At 43.3% G+C, this 15577-nt stretch overlaps 1 protein-coding gene across 5 annotated transcripts in view; it reads left to right on the forward strand.

The window, feature by feature from the left end:
- The window catches only part of PALD1 (phosphatase domain containing paladin 1), a 514740-nt gene that overhangs the window by 465011 nt on the left and 34152 nt on the right, over nucleotides 1-15577 (forward strand). The gene's annotated exons all lie outside the window — the stretch shown is intronic.

Here is a 15577-nt window from a genome sequence, read left to right on the forward strand (position 1 = left end):
GTTGCCCAGAGTCACAAGGAGCTGCAGTGGGACTCGATTCCAGTTGCCCTGGTTCCCAGGCCACTGCACTAACCAGGCTACTCTTCCACTTATTAAAAGGAGGCTAGAGGATGTAATGCAACTGGGCTTTCTTATTTCTAGATAAATCTTGTTTGAAGTTTGCTTAAAAAAAATGAAACACCTTTACCGCTCTTCTGTGCTTGCTGTTCCAGAGTATAAACAGTTTATCTGTGATCTGTTTTTCATGCCGTCCTTTGGCAGGTCTGCACGTTAGCCATTATCTGTTGGTGTCTTTCACAGACAGAACATAGGCAGAGCTTCAGCTGAAAATATAGACAAGTAGGGAAAGCATGCAGAGGCCTAGCTTTGACAACACAAATATGACCCCTAGGGCAATATATAAACTTCTATAAATTAAAAAACAAACAAACATAGATATGTACAAATGGTGTGGGAGAGTTTGGGGTGGATGTCATGTTCAAACGGTGCAGGGGATTTAGGTAGGGTATGTGCAGGATTTTGTTTTTTGTCAGGGTGGGCAGAGTTGTACTCTAGATCCAGGATAAAAATATATATACTTGAGTATAAAATGATAAATTTACCATGTATTATAATGTTGCAAGTTTTTGTTTTGAAGCTGGAGTCATAGTAGGTACATTTTTACTGACTGACTCTGCCCAAGATTGCTTTTAACTCCAACTCCACAGCCTTGGTGGGATTGGGGGGGGGGGGGTGAGGGTTCTTAAGGAGGTATGAGAGTTGATAGCTATGGATAAGAGTATTTGTGTGTGTGATGGATGTAAAAAGATGTGGGGATGTGGTTGTGAGAGAGTGTATGATAAATGTGTGAGAAGTAGGGGGACAGGTAGGTGGAGGTGTGTAGGAGCATAGGGTGTGTGTTTGTGGAGGCTGGTGAGTGGAGATGTGTGGGAATTTGTGGTAAGTGTGTATGCGGGATTTGTGCATCAGTGTCCATATATAGAAAGGGTTTGTAGTGGGTGTAGGTGTGTGTGGCTTTACATAGAGAGAGAGTGTGTGTGTGTGTGTGTGTGTGTGTGTGTGTGTGTGTGTTTGATTGGGGCAGCGATTTCCAACCGGTGTGCCATGGATGGTCTGCAGGTGTGCCGTGGGACTCTCAGTGGCTGTGGTGGCTGGCGTGAATCCCTAAACCCTGCCAGCTGAAGATATCCCCGAAGGTGCCAAGTTGCTCCTAAGCACAGCTTGGAAGTCAGCAACTGCTTCCTGAGCCACCAATATAGGTACTCTGCGCATGCTCAGTTTTCGCATATTCATAGACTACCAGCGTCAGGGACATCCAAAATTGTTTTTCTTCTTGGGGTCAAGGTAACTGAAGTGTCAATCAAAGCTGCTGTTGAAACCTCTTTCTCCTGCAGTTCCCTACTGGATTTTTCTTCCTGGATTTTTTTTCTCATTTCTTAGGAGCTCTTAAATTTTTATCTTTCCATTATCAAATAATATTATAGACTAGTGTTTTTTGTTTTTTTTTTAAGTTAAGTGTGATTAGAGGAGGGAGCAACTCATGGGGGCAAGATAGAGTGAGAAGGGGGTGGAGTGGACACATATCCTTAAAAAAACTCATGGTGTTCCTTGACAATTTTAGCGCCTTGTCAGTGTGCTGTGAGATGAAAAAGGTTGAAAATCTCTGGATTGAGGTGTAGGAAAGTATGAGGGGGTGTGGAGTTTATGCATTTCTTGTCTACTTATGGATTTTTAGCTTATTTTTGAATACTTGTACAGTTCTTTCACCTAAAAAATGTAGAGTATGGTGTGTAGATAGTGAAACAAACTCCTACTTTAATGCATGTTTAATTGTATTTTTAGACAGAAAAATGTGAAAAATGTACACAAGTATGAAGCTGCTCAGCTACATGGAGAATGTATAATTTGAAACATCTATCTTACATGCTGTCAGATATATACATTCAGTGATGCTATCTCTGTGTAACTTGAAACATCTATTTGTGCGGACCACCTAGATGGATAACGTTTACAGTGGAACCCCGATTATAACGCGATGATTGGGATTCATAAAAATCATCTCATTAAATGTGGAATCGCATTATAATGGGGTCACTAGAAAAATAACTCAATTGAACCACTGATGCCAAGCTCTCTGGCCAGCTGAGTTTCTTGCTTACCAGATTTCAGTTGATTGAGTGCAGATAACTTCTCTTGAGTAATGAAAGACTTCCGCTTACAAGATGGGTTTCTCCATGGGAGTGGCCTTCAGCCACGTAGACGGTGTTCACCTGAAGTAGTTTTCACACCGACACTGCATAGACAGAGCTCAAGGCGAACCTAAACAGTGATTGGAGTGTTTTTCATACAGGCATGGTGTAGCTAGACAATGTTGACAACAGAGGGAGCTGTATGTAAGAAAAGGGGAGCCAAGATATGATCATGTTATATGCAGATTTGTGTTCTTGCAGGGCACATTATATCGGGGTTCCACTGTACATATATGTTCAATAGCTAAATCTCTTCTTCAAGCAGATCACCTTTTTGGTTGGAAAGGCCAAGCAAACCAGTCTCTTGCCCCCCTCCCCCAAGCTCTCTAATTGTGGGGGAGGGACACAATACTGGGAGGGCCATGGTCCCAGTGGCCTTCTCCATTCTGCTGCCTGTAACCACCTAAACTTGTAGACTAATCCAACACCCTTTTTCGGACCCCCCCCTAAGCTGACATTCTTCAAGATATCTTTAAATTTTTATCTTTAAAGATAATTAAAAAGAAAAAGATATTTTGTTGTAAGCAAAAATAAATGGTATTTGAAAGAGCCAATGAGGAGGTCGGTGGATGATGCTTGATGCTGTAAAAGCGCCAAGCTTCACCGTTGAGGTTTATCAGATTAATAATCATGTAACCAAATTAAAATTGCAGTCTCGCTATTTAATTGGAGGTACTTACTTGTAGGTTTATAAAATGGAGTCACTATATATAGAGGCAGTGCCATATAGACATGGAAGTTGCAAAATCATGACTTCTGTGTGGAAGTGCCAGCACCTCCATGTGGAAACTTCTGGGTTTGTGCCACTCATTTTATCCAAAATGGCTGCTCCTGCTGGACATGCTAACAAATGTGTACTCTTGCGGGTATTTTAGAAAAGGCTCTACATTGGTAGAGCCTTTTTTAACATACCGCTGGAATTGAGGCTGAGCACATCTCAACCTGGATGTCTCAACTCTGATTTGTACATTCTATGTAAAATGGTCTGTGACATCTTTCCAACATCTGTTTAGTTTGGAAAGAAGTTTTTAAAAAGTGTTATAAACCACTATGCTAACAATTGGATTAGTCTTGGGTCCTACAACCTGCCTATATTTTCATAGTTATTGTGTGTGTTAACTCTCATGCCTTTTTACATTCCCTCCACACATTGAAACTGCTTTATTAAGGAGCAATAGGTGATCTTTTTGAACAGTGTGCTTCCTGTCTAGCAACTTCTGCAGGGGCTTAAGAAAAACAACTCTTCCCAGCTGCAGTTTTCACTACTCCTTCAGTAAATAATGTAACTTTACTTGTAACCTTCTTTCTCATCACAATGTGTTTTGAAAAGCAACAACGGTGTTAAGGGTGTGGAGAGGACCTGGCCCTGTCCTTGTTTGACTTTTTAAATATCTATACCAGAAAAAGGAAGGCAGAGTCTAGAGATAATGATGCAGCCTGGATGAGTCTTGTTCAACGCTTTTCTTAATTTAGTAAATTACAGGGTAACCTGGAGATATTTGAGGCCTATCAACTTTGCTCTAGATTTTTCTTAGAAAAGCGGACTGCCACTGTACCTATACTTAGGAAGAATAAAACCCAACTTTTTTTGGCATCCTCCTCTTTCAAACAGAACAGAAATTTGGAAATAAATTATACATAGGAGAACTAGGAGAAAACAACTGTCTGAAAACTTAATGTAAAAGAACTAAGGGCCCCTTTTACCAAGCTGCAGCAAAGGGGGCCTGCGCTGGCGTTGGCACACTTTTCATGTGCCCCAAGGCCCCCTTTTACTGCAGCAGGTAAAAGGGAAGTCTCTCTCTCCTTCAGGAAATGGCTGTGTGGCAAATAAAGCACTTGTCGCATGGCCATTTCGTGGAAGATCCCTTACCGCCACCCATTGAGGTGGTGGTAGGGGCTCCCGCGCTAACACCCGACTGTAACTGGGAAGTGTGTTGCACTGCCCGATTACTTCCGGGTACACTCTGGCGCTACAAAAGTATATGGATATGATGGTGCGCTAGGGATTAGTAAAAGGGGCCCTAAATTTGGTGCTGAGGAAAAGACACATTGAGCTGGAAAACATATATATATTTTTTAATTTGTATTTTGCTCACACATTTTTCAGTAGTAGCTCAAGGTGAGTTATATTTAGGTACAGTGGGTATTTCCCTGTCCCTGGAGAGCTCACAATCTAATTTTGTATCTGAGATAATGGAGGGTTAAGTAACTTGCCCAAGTTAACAAGGAGCAGCGGTGGGGTTTGATCCAGCCACCTCTGGATGTCAAGACTGGTGCTCTAACCTCTAGGTAACTCTTCCACTCCAGATTGGACATGGGGTTCCATAGAAATAGTCCCCTAGAAAATGTCCCAATGCGTCTCGACAGAAGAGGCAGTTCAGCACCTTTAGCATACAAACACTGATACATTGGAACATAATGGATAGAGAATTGATGCATTCAAACTGCCCTTCACTTTTCCCATCCTCTGTCACAGTCACACACAGAAATAGCACTGATACACAAATATACACACAGACACATATACAGAAAAACACAGATATACATTCACTGAAGCACATGCATACACAGACCTATTCAAAGACATGCACACACATATATTTTATGTATAGACTTTGCAAAATGTATGTATCACCAATTAATTTCAGCTACAAGATGATGCAGAAAGCAAATAAAAAAACAAGAAATAGAAAAAATGACAGGGCAATGGGAGGGGGATAAGGAGGGGGCTGGTGAATTGGGGAGGGTTGATGATATTTTGGTATAACATTGTATCAGAGTCTTCATATCTCGTCTTTTTTCTTTACTTATTTGTTTCTGGCTTGTTGGATTGTACTATTTCTGTTTTTGATACCAATAAAAACATTTTAAGTTAATAATAAAAAAAAAAGAAATAGAGAAAATGAATAACATATTAATAAAGCATACAAACAGTAAATTAGCCAAAGGCTTTCTCAGAAAGCCAGGCTTCACATAATTTACAAAAAGAAAGCAGTCAGCTAGCAGTTTTAGAGTTTGTTTCTTTTAAACACCCATCAGCATTTAAACAGATATTCAAATATTTATTTCAGCTGTTATAGTGATGGCCACCGGCACATATTCATCGCCACTACCCAGGCAATTTAGAAGAGCATTTTTCCTCTCTTGATACTAGGCTGAATATTGCCGGTCCTCTGATGCATTCCAGCTCTGTCCTAAGATCCAGCCTGGCACTAAGTGGATAGTGCTGGGGTGGACTGCAGGAATTTTCAACAGCACTATCCAAATAATGCTGCTCAAAATCCAGATATGGCCTCAGTCAGCACTACTTACCTTGGGTAGCAGGAGAAGTAGCTTTGGATATCAGGCCCTTTAAATCCAAAGGAGGCTTGAAAAAAGTTCTCTATATTGTAATCAAATTAGAAGAGCCAGGGAGCTTGTACTGATGCACATAAAGACAAAGACGTGTGTGTATGTACAGTAGTACCTCGGTTTTCGTTGACGTCGGTTTTGGATTTCGTTGATTTTTCGACGAGAAATTTGTCTCGGTTTTCGTTGGTTGCCTCGGATTTCGTCAAAAAAGAAGGGCGTCCATCTCCCAATTTGTATTAGAAGATGGATGTCCTTCTCCCAATTTTGGCCGTCCTTCTCCCGATTTTGGCCATCCTCGTTAATTGCCTCAGTTTTCATCGGTTTCGGATTTCGCTGATTGTTTTCAACGAAAACCGAGGTTTCACTGTGTGTGTATGTATGTGTATGTATATATATATATATATATATATATATATATATATATATATATAAGAATATTTACTTATAGACTGCCTTTATCCAAGGCAGGAGTACAAAAAAACATACATAATAAAAACAGACAAATAAGCAAGGTCATCATCAAAGAAAAATCTCTAAGAAAATACAAAAGATAAGTCCTAAGGCTCAAACTGGTAACAGAAATCAGGCAGGTACAAAATATGCCAAATAAAACAAGTAATTTCTCAAATTCTTCTTAAAAGAAATAAGTTGAGAGTCAGACTTCAAGGGCAGTTTGAAGTGCCACTACAGAAAACGCACCAGCCCTAGTCAAGTCCAGGCAGAAGTGTGGAAAAGCAGGCACATCAAGAGTACATTGCTCCTGCAACTTTAATCCACGTACTGGCACATATCGTGCTACAGCCTCCTTCAAGTAGGCAGATGAATTTTGGTACAGTGCAGTGTGTAAGCAGCAACAGTTTATACAGGAGACGATACTTTACAGGCAACTACTTTAAGTGTGTAAGGTAAACAGTCACATGCTCTGACCTGGCCAACCCAAATAACAAAAAACACTGCTGAATTTTGTGCTACTTGAAGTGCCTGAATACAATGATTTGGCAGCTCTAGATAGATCATATTAACAATCATGGCTTGAACTACTTTCCTAAAATCACTCCATGACAAAGGTTTCAATTTACAGAGCGTGCACATCTTGAAATACGCATTGTGGGCTGACACTTGCACTTGGGTTCTAAAAGAAAACATACTATCCAGTAGAACCCCTAAGTTCTTTACTTGCAAAGATCTATTAATATCTACCCCCCCAAAGGGTAGACTAATAGGCATAATAATAACTGAATCATGCACAATACACATTATCTATCATATTCTATCCCATTAGTAGTCAAACTCATGGAAGGACTGGTGACCAAACAACTCAATGACTACATAAACAAATTCACTATACTACATGAGTCACAATCAGGATTTCAACCCCTACACAGCACCGAAACAGTACTACTCACTCTCCTAACCAAATTCAAGCAGGAAATAGCAATAGGCCAAGAGCATTCTCCTCCTCCAATTTCATATGTCAAGTGCATTTGACATGGTTAACCATAACATACTGCTAGGAATCCTAGAATACTTTGGAATCAGTGGTGGCACTCTGAATTGGATTAAGGGCTTTCTAACCACAAGGACATAATCAAGTGAAATCAAAAACAAACATATCGTCAGCATGGAAACCAGGCTGCGGAGTACCGCAAGGATCACCACTATCACCAATCCTCTTCCAACCTCATGATGACTCCACTAGCCAAGACCCTATCCACCCTATCAACCCATTTATCTACGCTGATGACGTTACAGTATACATTCCATACAAACATGATCTGGCGGAAATCACCAACGAAATCAAACTAAGCTTTAAACATCATGAACTCATGGGCAAATGCATTCCAACTAAAACTCAATACAGAAAACACACACTGTCTCATTATCTCATCCCAATACAATACATACAAACCCACAAACATTAACACCCCAGGATATACCCTCCCTTTCTCAGACAGCCTGAAAATTCTCAAAGTAACAATCGACCGTAACCTATCACTAGAGATCCAAGCGAAGTCCACCATAAAGAAAATGTTTTTCTCAATGTGGAAACTCAAACGCGTAAAACCATTCTTCCCAAGGGAAATATTTCGTAACCTGGCACAGTCCATGGTATTAAGCCACGCAGATTACTGTAATAGAATCTATGCGGGATGCAAGGATCAAATCATAAAGAAACTTCAGACTGCCCAAAATACAGCAGCCAGGCTTATATTTGGAAAAACATGTTTTGACAGCGCCAAACCACTCAGAGAAAAACTGCACTGGCTACCAATGAAAGAAAGCATCACTTTCAAAATCTGCACGACTGTTCACAAAATTAGTTACGGCACGGTACTGGGATACATGACCGACCCCATCGACCTGCCAACCAGAAACTCCACAAAATCTGCACGATCATATCTAAACCTCCACTCTGGAGTAATCGTGAGCCCTTGGGCTGCTGACAAGGAGAGGCAGCAGCAGGCAAAACCCACCAACCAACACTGGCCTAGAACGCACTGGACTGGTACGCACGGGACTGGTACGCACTGATGTGGAACACACTGGACAGGAACGCACTGGACAGGAACACACGGGACTAGAACCAGGCTTCACCTACACATAGCCGCCATTCCCCAGGAGTTGAGCCCCTGAGTACAGGCAGCCGGCAGGACTTGGAGGGAAACCGTTACTGGAACTAGCAGGCTGGAACACCAGGAATCAGGATTCAGAAGTGCCCACAGGCACCTAGACAAAAGCAGGGCAGACAGGGGTTCAGGGTACTCAGACAGGAGGGAAAGGAAGCCAAAAGCAGACTGGATTCAGAAGTGCCACCAGGCACCCAGACAAGAGCAAGGCAGAAGTGCTAACTGCACCAGGAATACAGGGTTCTCAGACAGGAAGGAAAGGGAGTCAACAGGACTGGAATAAGGATAGGATTCAAGGCAAGCAAGACAAGGCAGAAGTGCAAACTGCACAAACACTAACCTGGACCTTTTGCGTTTGCAAAGGCCCTGAATGGAAGAACACCACTTCCTTATCAAGGCCCTGACTGATGATGTCACCACTACAGGACACAGGCAGAGAGCATACTGAAGCACAGAGAGGCTTAACACACACAGGTGCAGTATAGTGAAGTAATTAGAGCCACGCTGGAAGCAGCCAGCACACAGAGACAGAGCTAACTCAGGCAACACACACAGGTGCAGTCTAGTGGAGTAATTAGAGCCACGCTGGAAGCAGCCAGCACACAGAGACAGAGCTGACTCAGGAAGAACAGACAAAAGCCAGCTAAGAAGCTGACCACCAGAAATAAGGTAAGTTTGAGAGGGGTCACGACCACAATCATAACACTTTGGCATGCTGAAACTTAGGTGTGACAGCTTACACCGGGTCAATGACGGGCATAAGCTGGCACACTTGTGTGCCTTGCAATGTGCACATCTGATATAGAAAGTGCACGTATTGCTTAGCGGAACACCCATGACATGCTCATGCTCCACCTACTGGTACAGCCCATTTGCTGCTATGCGCCATGCGACTATGGCGTCAATATAATAGAATAGTGCCTAACACATACACGCGGGAGTGCCAATTTGTGAAATGATTCATGCGAGTATGTTTACTTCTATAATTAGTTGGCGCCCACATTTAGGTGCCCTTTACGTGTCTTGTTGTTTATTCCAAACTGGCGGAATGTTTGGATTCCATTCAGTTAAAACTGCCCCTCCCCTCCAGGTCAGAGACAACACAGATACACCCAGAGGCAACCCATATACACATCCATCGGAAAGAATTCACAGGCTGATGCTCAGAAGTAAACACGAGCGCTAGAGGCCATTAGTGCCAGACGATCGCCCATGTTTACCGGCACACAATGCTCAAAGGCCCTTACTGCGGGAAACAATGAGCTCGCAGGACAACAATGCAAATAGCAAGCTAATGTAGGCAAATGAAGCCATTTCCTATGCCCACTGATGCTTGAAGGACAGCGCGCTGAACAAGGGCACCCTTAATTATGCAAACCCTATGCCAGCTCGGAACTGGCGTTAGGGTGTTTGTGCTGAGCCAGTGTAGTGCCCAGAAGCAGCCCAGCTGGCCTTTGCCCCCTCACACAAAGTTGGCAGATCAACTGCCCTAAAGCAGTGACACTGGTCCTCGTGTGTTCTTTCCCTCTCTCCCACGTTTGGATACCTGCGTACCCTGCAGTCGCACGATCAGAGATAACCATGGCTCATTTGTATTGTCCTCAGCCTGTGCTGATCTCCAAAGCCAAAAATCCTTTGTGAAGTAGCTGGGAAACACCCCCAAAGTGTGAGAGGGGGCGAGAGAGCTATCTGTTATATGGGCAACATGGCAGCAGAATGCTGGAGCCCTGAGGAGGAACACCCAAAAGCAGCACAGGAGCTCTCCTCCCTGCCTATCTCCACTTCTCGGTGCAGGCTCCTGCTCTTCGGTTTGACTGGGCATGCGCAAAAGAGCTGTGCTCAATACACCACTCTTGAATGCAAGCACCAGGCAAAAATGGCCCTCCCACCCTTAACTTTCCAATGCCCAACGCTAACAGTGTGCCTGTATTTGCATACCATTATCATTGAGCATTAGGCAGTTGTCCCAACGCTATATTTCCAACGCTGTTCTGTATAGCATCGGAGTTTTGAGCATTGGGGCATCAGTGAGCAATGCTCCCAATGTTACTTGGGAACATTTGTTTTGGGGGCAGGGCCTTACAACTTATCCTAGGGTCTTCTCAGCCAGTTCAGTTTCCAGGATCTGCAGAATGAAAGCATTGGCTTTTAGTGGTATTTTGTTTGCTATCTGTTAGTCTCCCAACAATGTAGGAACTAATGTGTGCATACATGGGAGTCTGATATTAAGAGGACTGAAACCATGGAAAAATATGTTAGGGGTTACACCATAATAAAAAGTTTGGGGATCACTGACTTACACTATCTCTGCACTGTGTGCCCCTCTGAATAGCTTAACAGACCACCTCTGCCCTATCCAGATAGTGCTTCTGAATATCCTTACAGACCAGGAGCAGACTGACCATTTGGGTAACCGGGCAGTGCCTAAGGGCCCACAGCAATGGGGAGCCCAGTGCTAACCTCCCACATAACATGCTACATGCCCACACCCCTCTCTCTCTCAACCGAGATGATCCATCGCTCTCTCTCCCTCTCCCATGCTCGATGCTCCGTTCTCATCTCCGAACCCCCCTTCTGTCTTGTTTCCTCTGTGCAGGCAGGGCAGCACCAGCAGATACATCTAACCTCCTTGAGATGCATTGGCTGATGTTGCTGGCTTCAGAACTTCTCTGTCCCGCAACCTTCTGAGGTAACTTCCTTCTTCCACGAAGGCGGGCCGCAGCAGAGAGAAGTTCCAGCATTAGTGGACCAAGCTTGAGCCTTGAGGACAGTAATTGTGGTGAACTTGCCAGCAGCTTGACTTCTCGTTCTTCAACTAGGTCAGAAAAAAAAGACCCTTCTCCATTTGCATTGTGCACAATTCATTGTAGCTCCTATTCTGTGATCACCCCTCCTTCCACTTGTGCTCTGTTCAGTTTCATTTCCATCTCCCCTGAAAGGTTTCTCTCCTTTTCTGCAGCTCATTCCCGCTTCCTTCACCAGCTGATCACCCCTCTTCCCATCCTTCTGCTTTCCCTCCACTCTTGTGCTTTGTCCAGTTTCCAGTCCTTTCAATCGCCCCTGAAAGGTTCCTTTCTACTTACACCCTCCCATTTTCTCCTGCTCATTCCATCTTCACCTGATGATCACCCCCTCCTCCCATCCTTCTGCTTTCCCTCCACTCTTGTGCTCCCTCCAGTTTCTTTTCCATCTCTCCTGAAACGTTCCTCTCTATTTACACTAAAAATAACTTAGTAATGTAGAAATCAGAAGATGTGGAGGGGGGGAGTGAGAATTCTAAGAAGCTAATAGTCTATTTCATGGCTGCCTGTTCAAAACTGTGCATGAAGTTGTTTTGTAATGTCCCCTTCCAGTCAGTGCTATAAATGGAGGAAGTCAAAGAAGGCTGTGTGTGTGTTGAAAGCTGATATGTAGGAGCTAACCATCTAACTTTTGAGAAAACTCATAACATCTTTAATTTAAAAAAAAAAATGTATATAGTGCAGGTTTACAAAATATGGAGACCTTACAAGTATGTTGTATATTCATAGAGGAAGTACATAGTAACAAAAAGAACAGATGCGGAACCAGTGATCTGATGGGGATGGTGGTGGGGAGGGGGGGGCAATGATCCTTATTGCCCAGGGGCCCAGATCACTGTCAGTCCGTCCCTGTTACAGACTATCCAGATAGTTCCTCTGAATATCCTTACAGACCATCTCTGTGCTATCCAGATAGTGCTGGGGTGGAGCCAGGACAATCTCAGAACTTATCCAGATAGTGGCAGCATTCATTCTTCTGCCTGGATAACAAGACAGATAGCTTACATTATTTGGATAGCAGACTGCATGTTATCGTTGCTGGATAAGTTCTAGAATGGAGTGCCTTATCTGGATAGTAGTAAAAAGGCCCATTTCTGACACACATGAAACGGGCACTAGCAAGGTTTTCCTCGGAGTGTGTATGTTTGAGAGAGTGTGTGTGAGAGTGACTCTGTGTGAGAGAGAGAGAGTGAATGTGCCTGTGTGTGTGAAAGAGAGAGAGTGAGACTGGGTGCGAGTGTGTCTGTGAGAGAGAGAGGGTGTGTGAGAGAGAGTGTGTGCCAGGGGCCCCCCTCCCTCCCTCCCTCCCTCCCTCCGAGTTTCAGGGTCATCCCCTCCCTCCCTCCGAGTTTCAGGGTCGTCCCCTCCCTCCCTCCGAGTTTCAGGGTCGTCCCCTCCCTCCCTGTTCCAGGGTCCCCCCTCCCTGCCAGTTCCAGGATCGTTGTCCCTCCCTTCCAGTTCCAGGCCCCCTCCCTACAAATTTTAAAAGTCTTCTTCACTTACCTCGTCGGGTCGTGACTCGTCACTCATTAACCAGGAGGGCGGCTAATTCACGAGGCAGGCAGGCTTGAGCCACTGTGGTAAGTCGGGAGGGCGGCTGTTGAGCGCATCAGTGGCGTCAGGCAGGCTCGAACCACTTTTTTTTCTTTTGCTGTCGAGCTGTATGGTGGTTCAAATATGCGTGAGCCAGTTTGGGGGGGGTGGATCAGCTGTGAGGCATGCATGTGTTTTTTTTTCTTTTTTCTTTTTTCGCGGGTTACATCATAATGGCTACGGTAACATCAGCCTGTGCTACGAAGCCTAGCACACCAACTTCGAAGAAGTCGCGAACACAGGCAGCAAGACCCATAGAACGTTGGAGGTAAGAATTATTATATAGTAGTCCGCACTGGTCACTATCCACATACTGGCGCTAAATATGTAAGAATATTTTTTGACTGCTTCAGCCAGTGTTTTAAAAAGATGCTGACCATGGGGGCTGAATATTGAATTGTTTCGAACTGTTCCTAACGGTGGTTTGAAGAAATAAAGGCATTTAAAAACAAAACCAAAAACACTGCATCCAATATGCATTTCATAAAAGCAGCAATACATTCCATAGGATATTTATCATGAAATAGTGTTCCCTCTCCCCTTCACATTCAAACTTCTCAAATAATGTCACCTTGTATTTAATGCCTTTTTTAAGTCTGCTTTTTCCTCAATGTTAAAAGCATCTATTGCAGTCATATCATGTGTCTGTATGGGCATGTGTATCAGGGGCATTCTCTGTGAACAAATGTGAATGAAATTTCTCCTAACAAACTTCATGCAATTCTGTTCATACAGAACACCATTGTATATGTGCTGAGAGAATGGTCCGACTGGGAAGGAGACCATGGGACCTACAATCACTTTTCTCTGGCCCCAAACTACTGATACACTCAATTGCTCCAAGTATCTAGTAGTAGTATTAACAGCAGGAGGGCAAGCCAATGTGCATTCATAGGCTCCGCCTCCTCCAGGAAGCCAGGGGCGTGGCCACTGTGGTACCCATAGGAACACACTGGCTCAGTCTTCCGGCTCACTTCCTGCACTTGATCCCACCTTGGCTATGAGGTGCAAGGGAGAAAGAAAAGATTAGAAGCTCACAGGATAGAGGGATAGGAGGGGTCTGGAGGTCCGCTGGAAATGGAAAGTAAGGAATTGGAGGAGACATAAATTTGTCTTTTTGCTACACTCCAAGCATGCACTTCCCCCAATTTTTTTTTATTTTGTTTTTGCTTTTGGTTTTTTATAAAGCATAGCTGATTTAGCAATATTTAGTCAGTAGCTAAAGAGCATTCTGTTCTTCATAACTATTAACTTGGAGATTGAAAAGAATAAAAAAAATTTTGTTAAAAAATGCACATTAAAGTGCTGCCCCAATTTTTCTCTCCTCATGGCAGTTGGATTCCTGCTCCTCGTATGTTGCAGGGATCTGTGTTATCTTGTTATTCAATGCCGTCAGAATCTGCAAGCTGACAGCTGTTGGATGTAAACAGCTGGACTATGTAAACCCAGGCTTAAGAATGTGAACTTTGCATAGCTCCTATCAAGCACTCTACTTTGTCCAGACTCTGTACATTAACCAGTGGTTCCATTGGGCAATTTCTCCTAGAATGATGTCCATTCCAAGTTTTTTAAAAGTCAGCTGGCTGATTCTGCACCTCAGACTTCATTACATCTGGCTTCTTGATCTGTGTACTGGTGCACGTGCCCTTGCTTTGCGGTTTAGTTAGCTGGATTTAAAACAGGGGAGACTGGAATTTGTATACATTGTTTCCAAATTACAGCTTGATTGGGTCACATCTGTCTTTGCCAATATGTCTCTCTTCCTTCAAGCTTTCATTTGGCTGCACTCATTATTTCTTCCCATCCATGAAATGAGTCCAGCTACATTTTTCATTAAATTCGAAGTTGCTTACGGTGGCCAATTTGTTTACTAACTTCTAGGAAGTCTGTGACACGACTTGGGGGAAATTTCCCCCAAAATTGGTCACGGGGAAATTGACCTAGAATGCCGCTGGGCTGAGTAGTATTTTCAGTGAGCCAGCCTTAAAATAATAATTCTTGGGTTTCTTTAGCAGGTACCAGTTTAAATGGATTATAGGGTTACACCTGACAAGTTTTGAAAGCTCTGATGTGGGATATTATAGAAGAGAAATGAGGGGCAGGCCTTATTTTCATTAAAATACATTAATCACAAAAGCTTGAGTAAACTAGCGGTGTGTGTGTGTGTGTATATATATATATATATGTATATATATATATATATATATATATATATATATATATATATAATCAGACATACATATCTTTGATCACAAATACAAAATCTACCTCATCTATACACTGGCCACTCTCCCCAGTTACTACTGCAAACATAATACTGAACATCTTCCATGGGTATGGTTTGAGGAGGGGTACTGTCCTACTTCGATTTTTGGTCTTATAATTATCCCTTTCTTCTTTGAGCTTTTAACCCAGTTATGCCTCTGTTGGCTTATGGTGCCATGAAGACTTCCAGTCTATCAGAAAGGTCCATCTCTATGATAACAAAACAATATTTACTGAAGAAGCACTCGTTTAATAATAAAAAGATATATATTTAAATCTTTAAATTTATTTGTTTAGAGCCTGGAGAGTTCAGTATAGGCTGCAACCATAGCCGAGCATTTGAATCAGTGAGACTTGCCGCTATAGTGCGGCTCACTATATAGCTGTATACATCATGTGGTACTCTCCATACACAGCTCTGTATGGTGTGTGAAACTATAAACACTACCATAAAGTGACATAAAATAAATAAACGTAAACTACGGGGTGACAAGTGGCACCCCAGAAAAATGGCTTGCCACCCCAATTTTTATCACGCAAATGGTTCCTCCACCCACCCTACACCCCAAGTCTGGGGCAGTTCTTCCCCTCTTCCTCACTATTCCCCCCCCCCCCCATGCAGTCTGGTAACTATTCCCTTCTTCCTACCTCCCCCCCCCCCCCGGTTCGGTACTTCAGCCATCAGCTATGT

Source organism: Microcaecilia unicolor, chromosome 5, assembly GCF_901765095.1.
Source record: "Microcaecilia unicolor chromosome 5, aMicUni1.1, whole genome shotgun sequence".
NCBI lineage: Eukaryota > Metazoa > Chordata > Amphibia > Gymnophiona > Siphonopidae > Microcaecilia > Microcaecilia unicolor.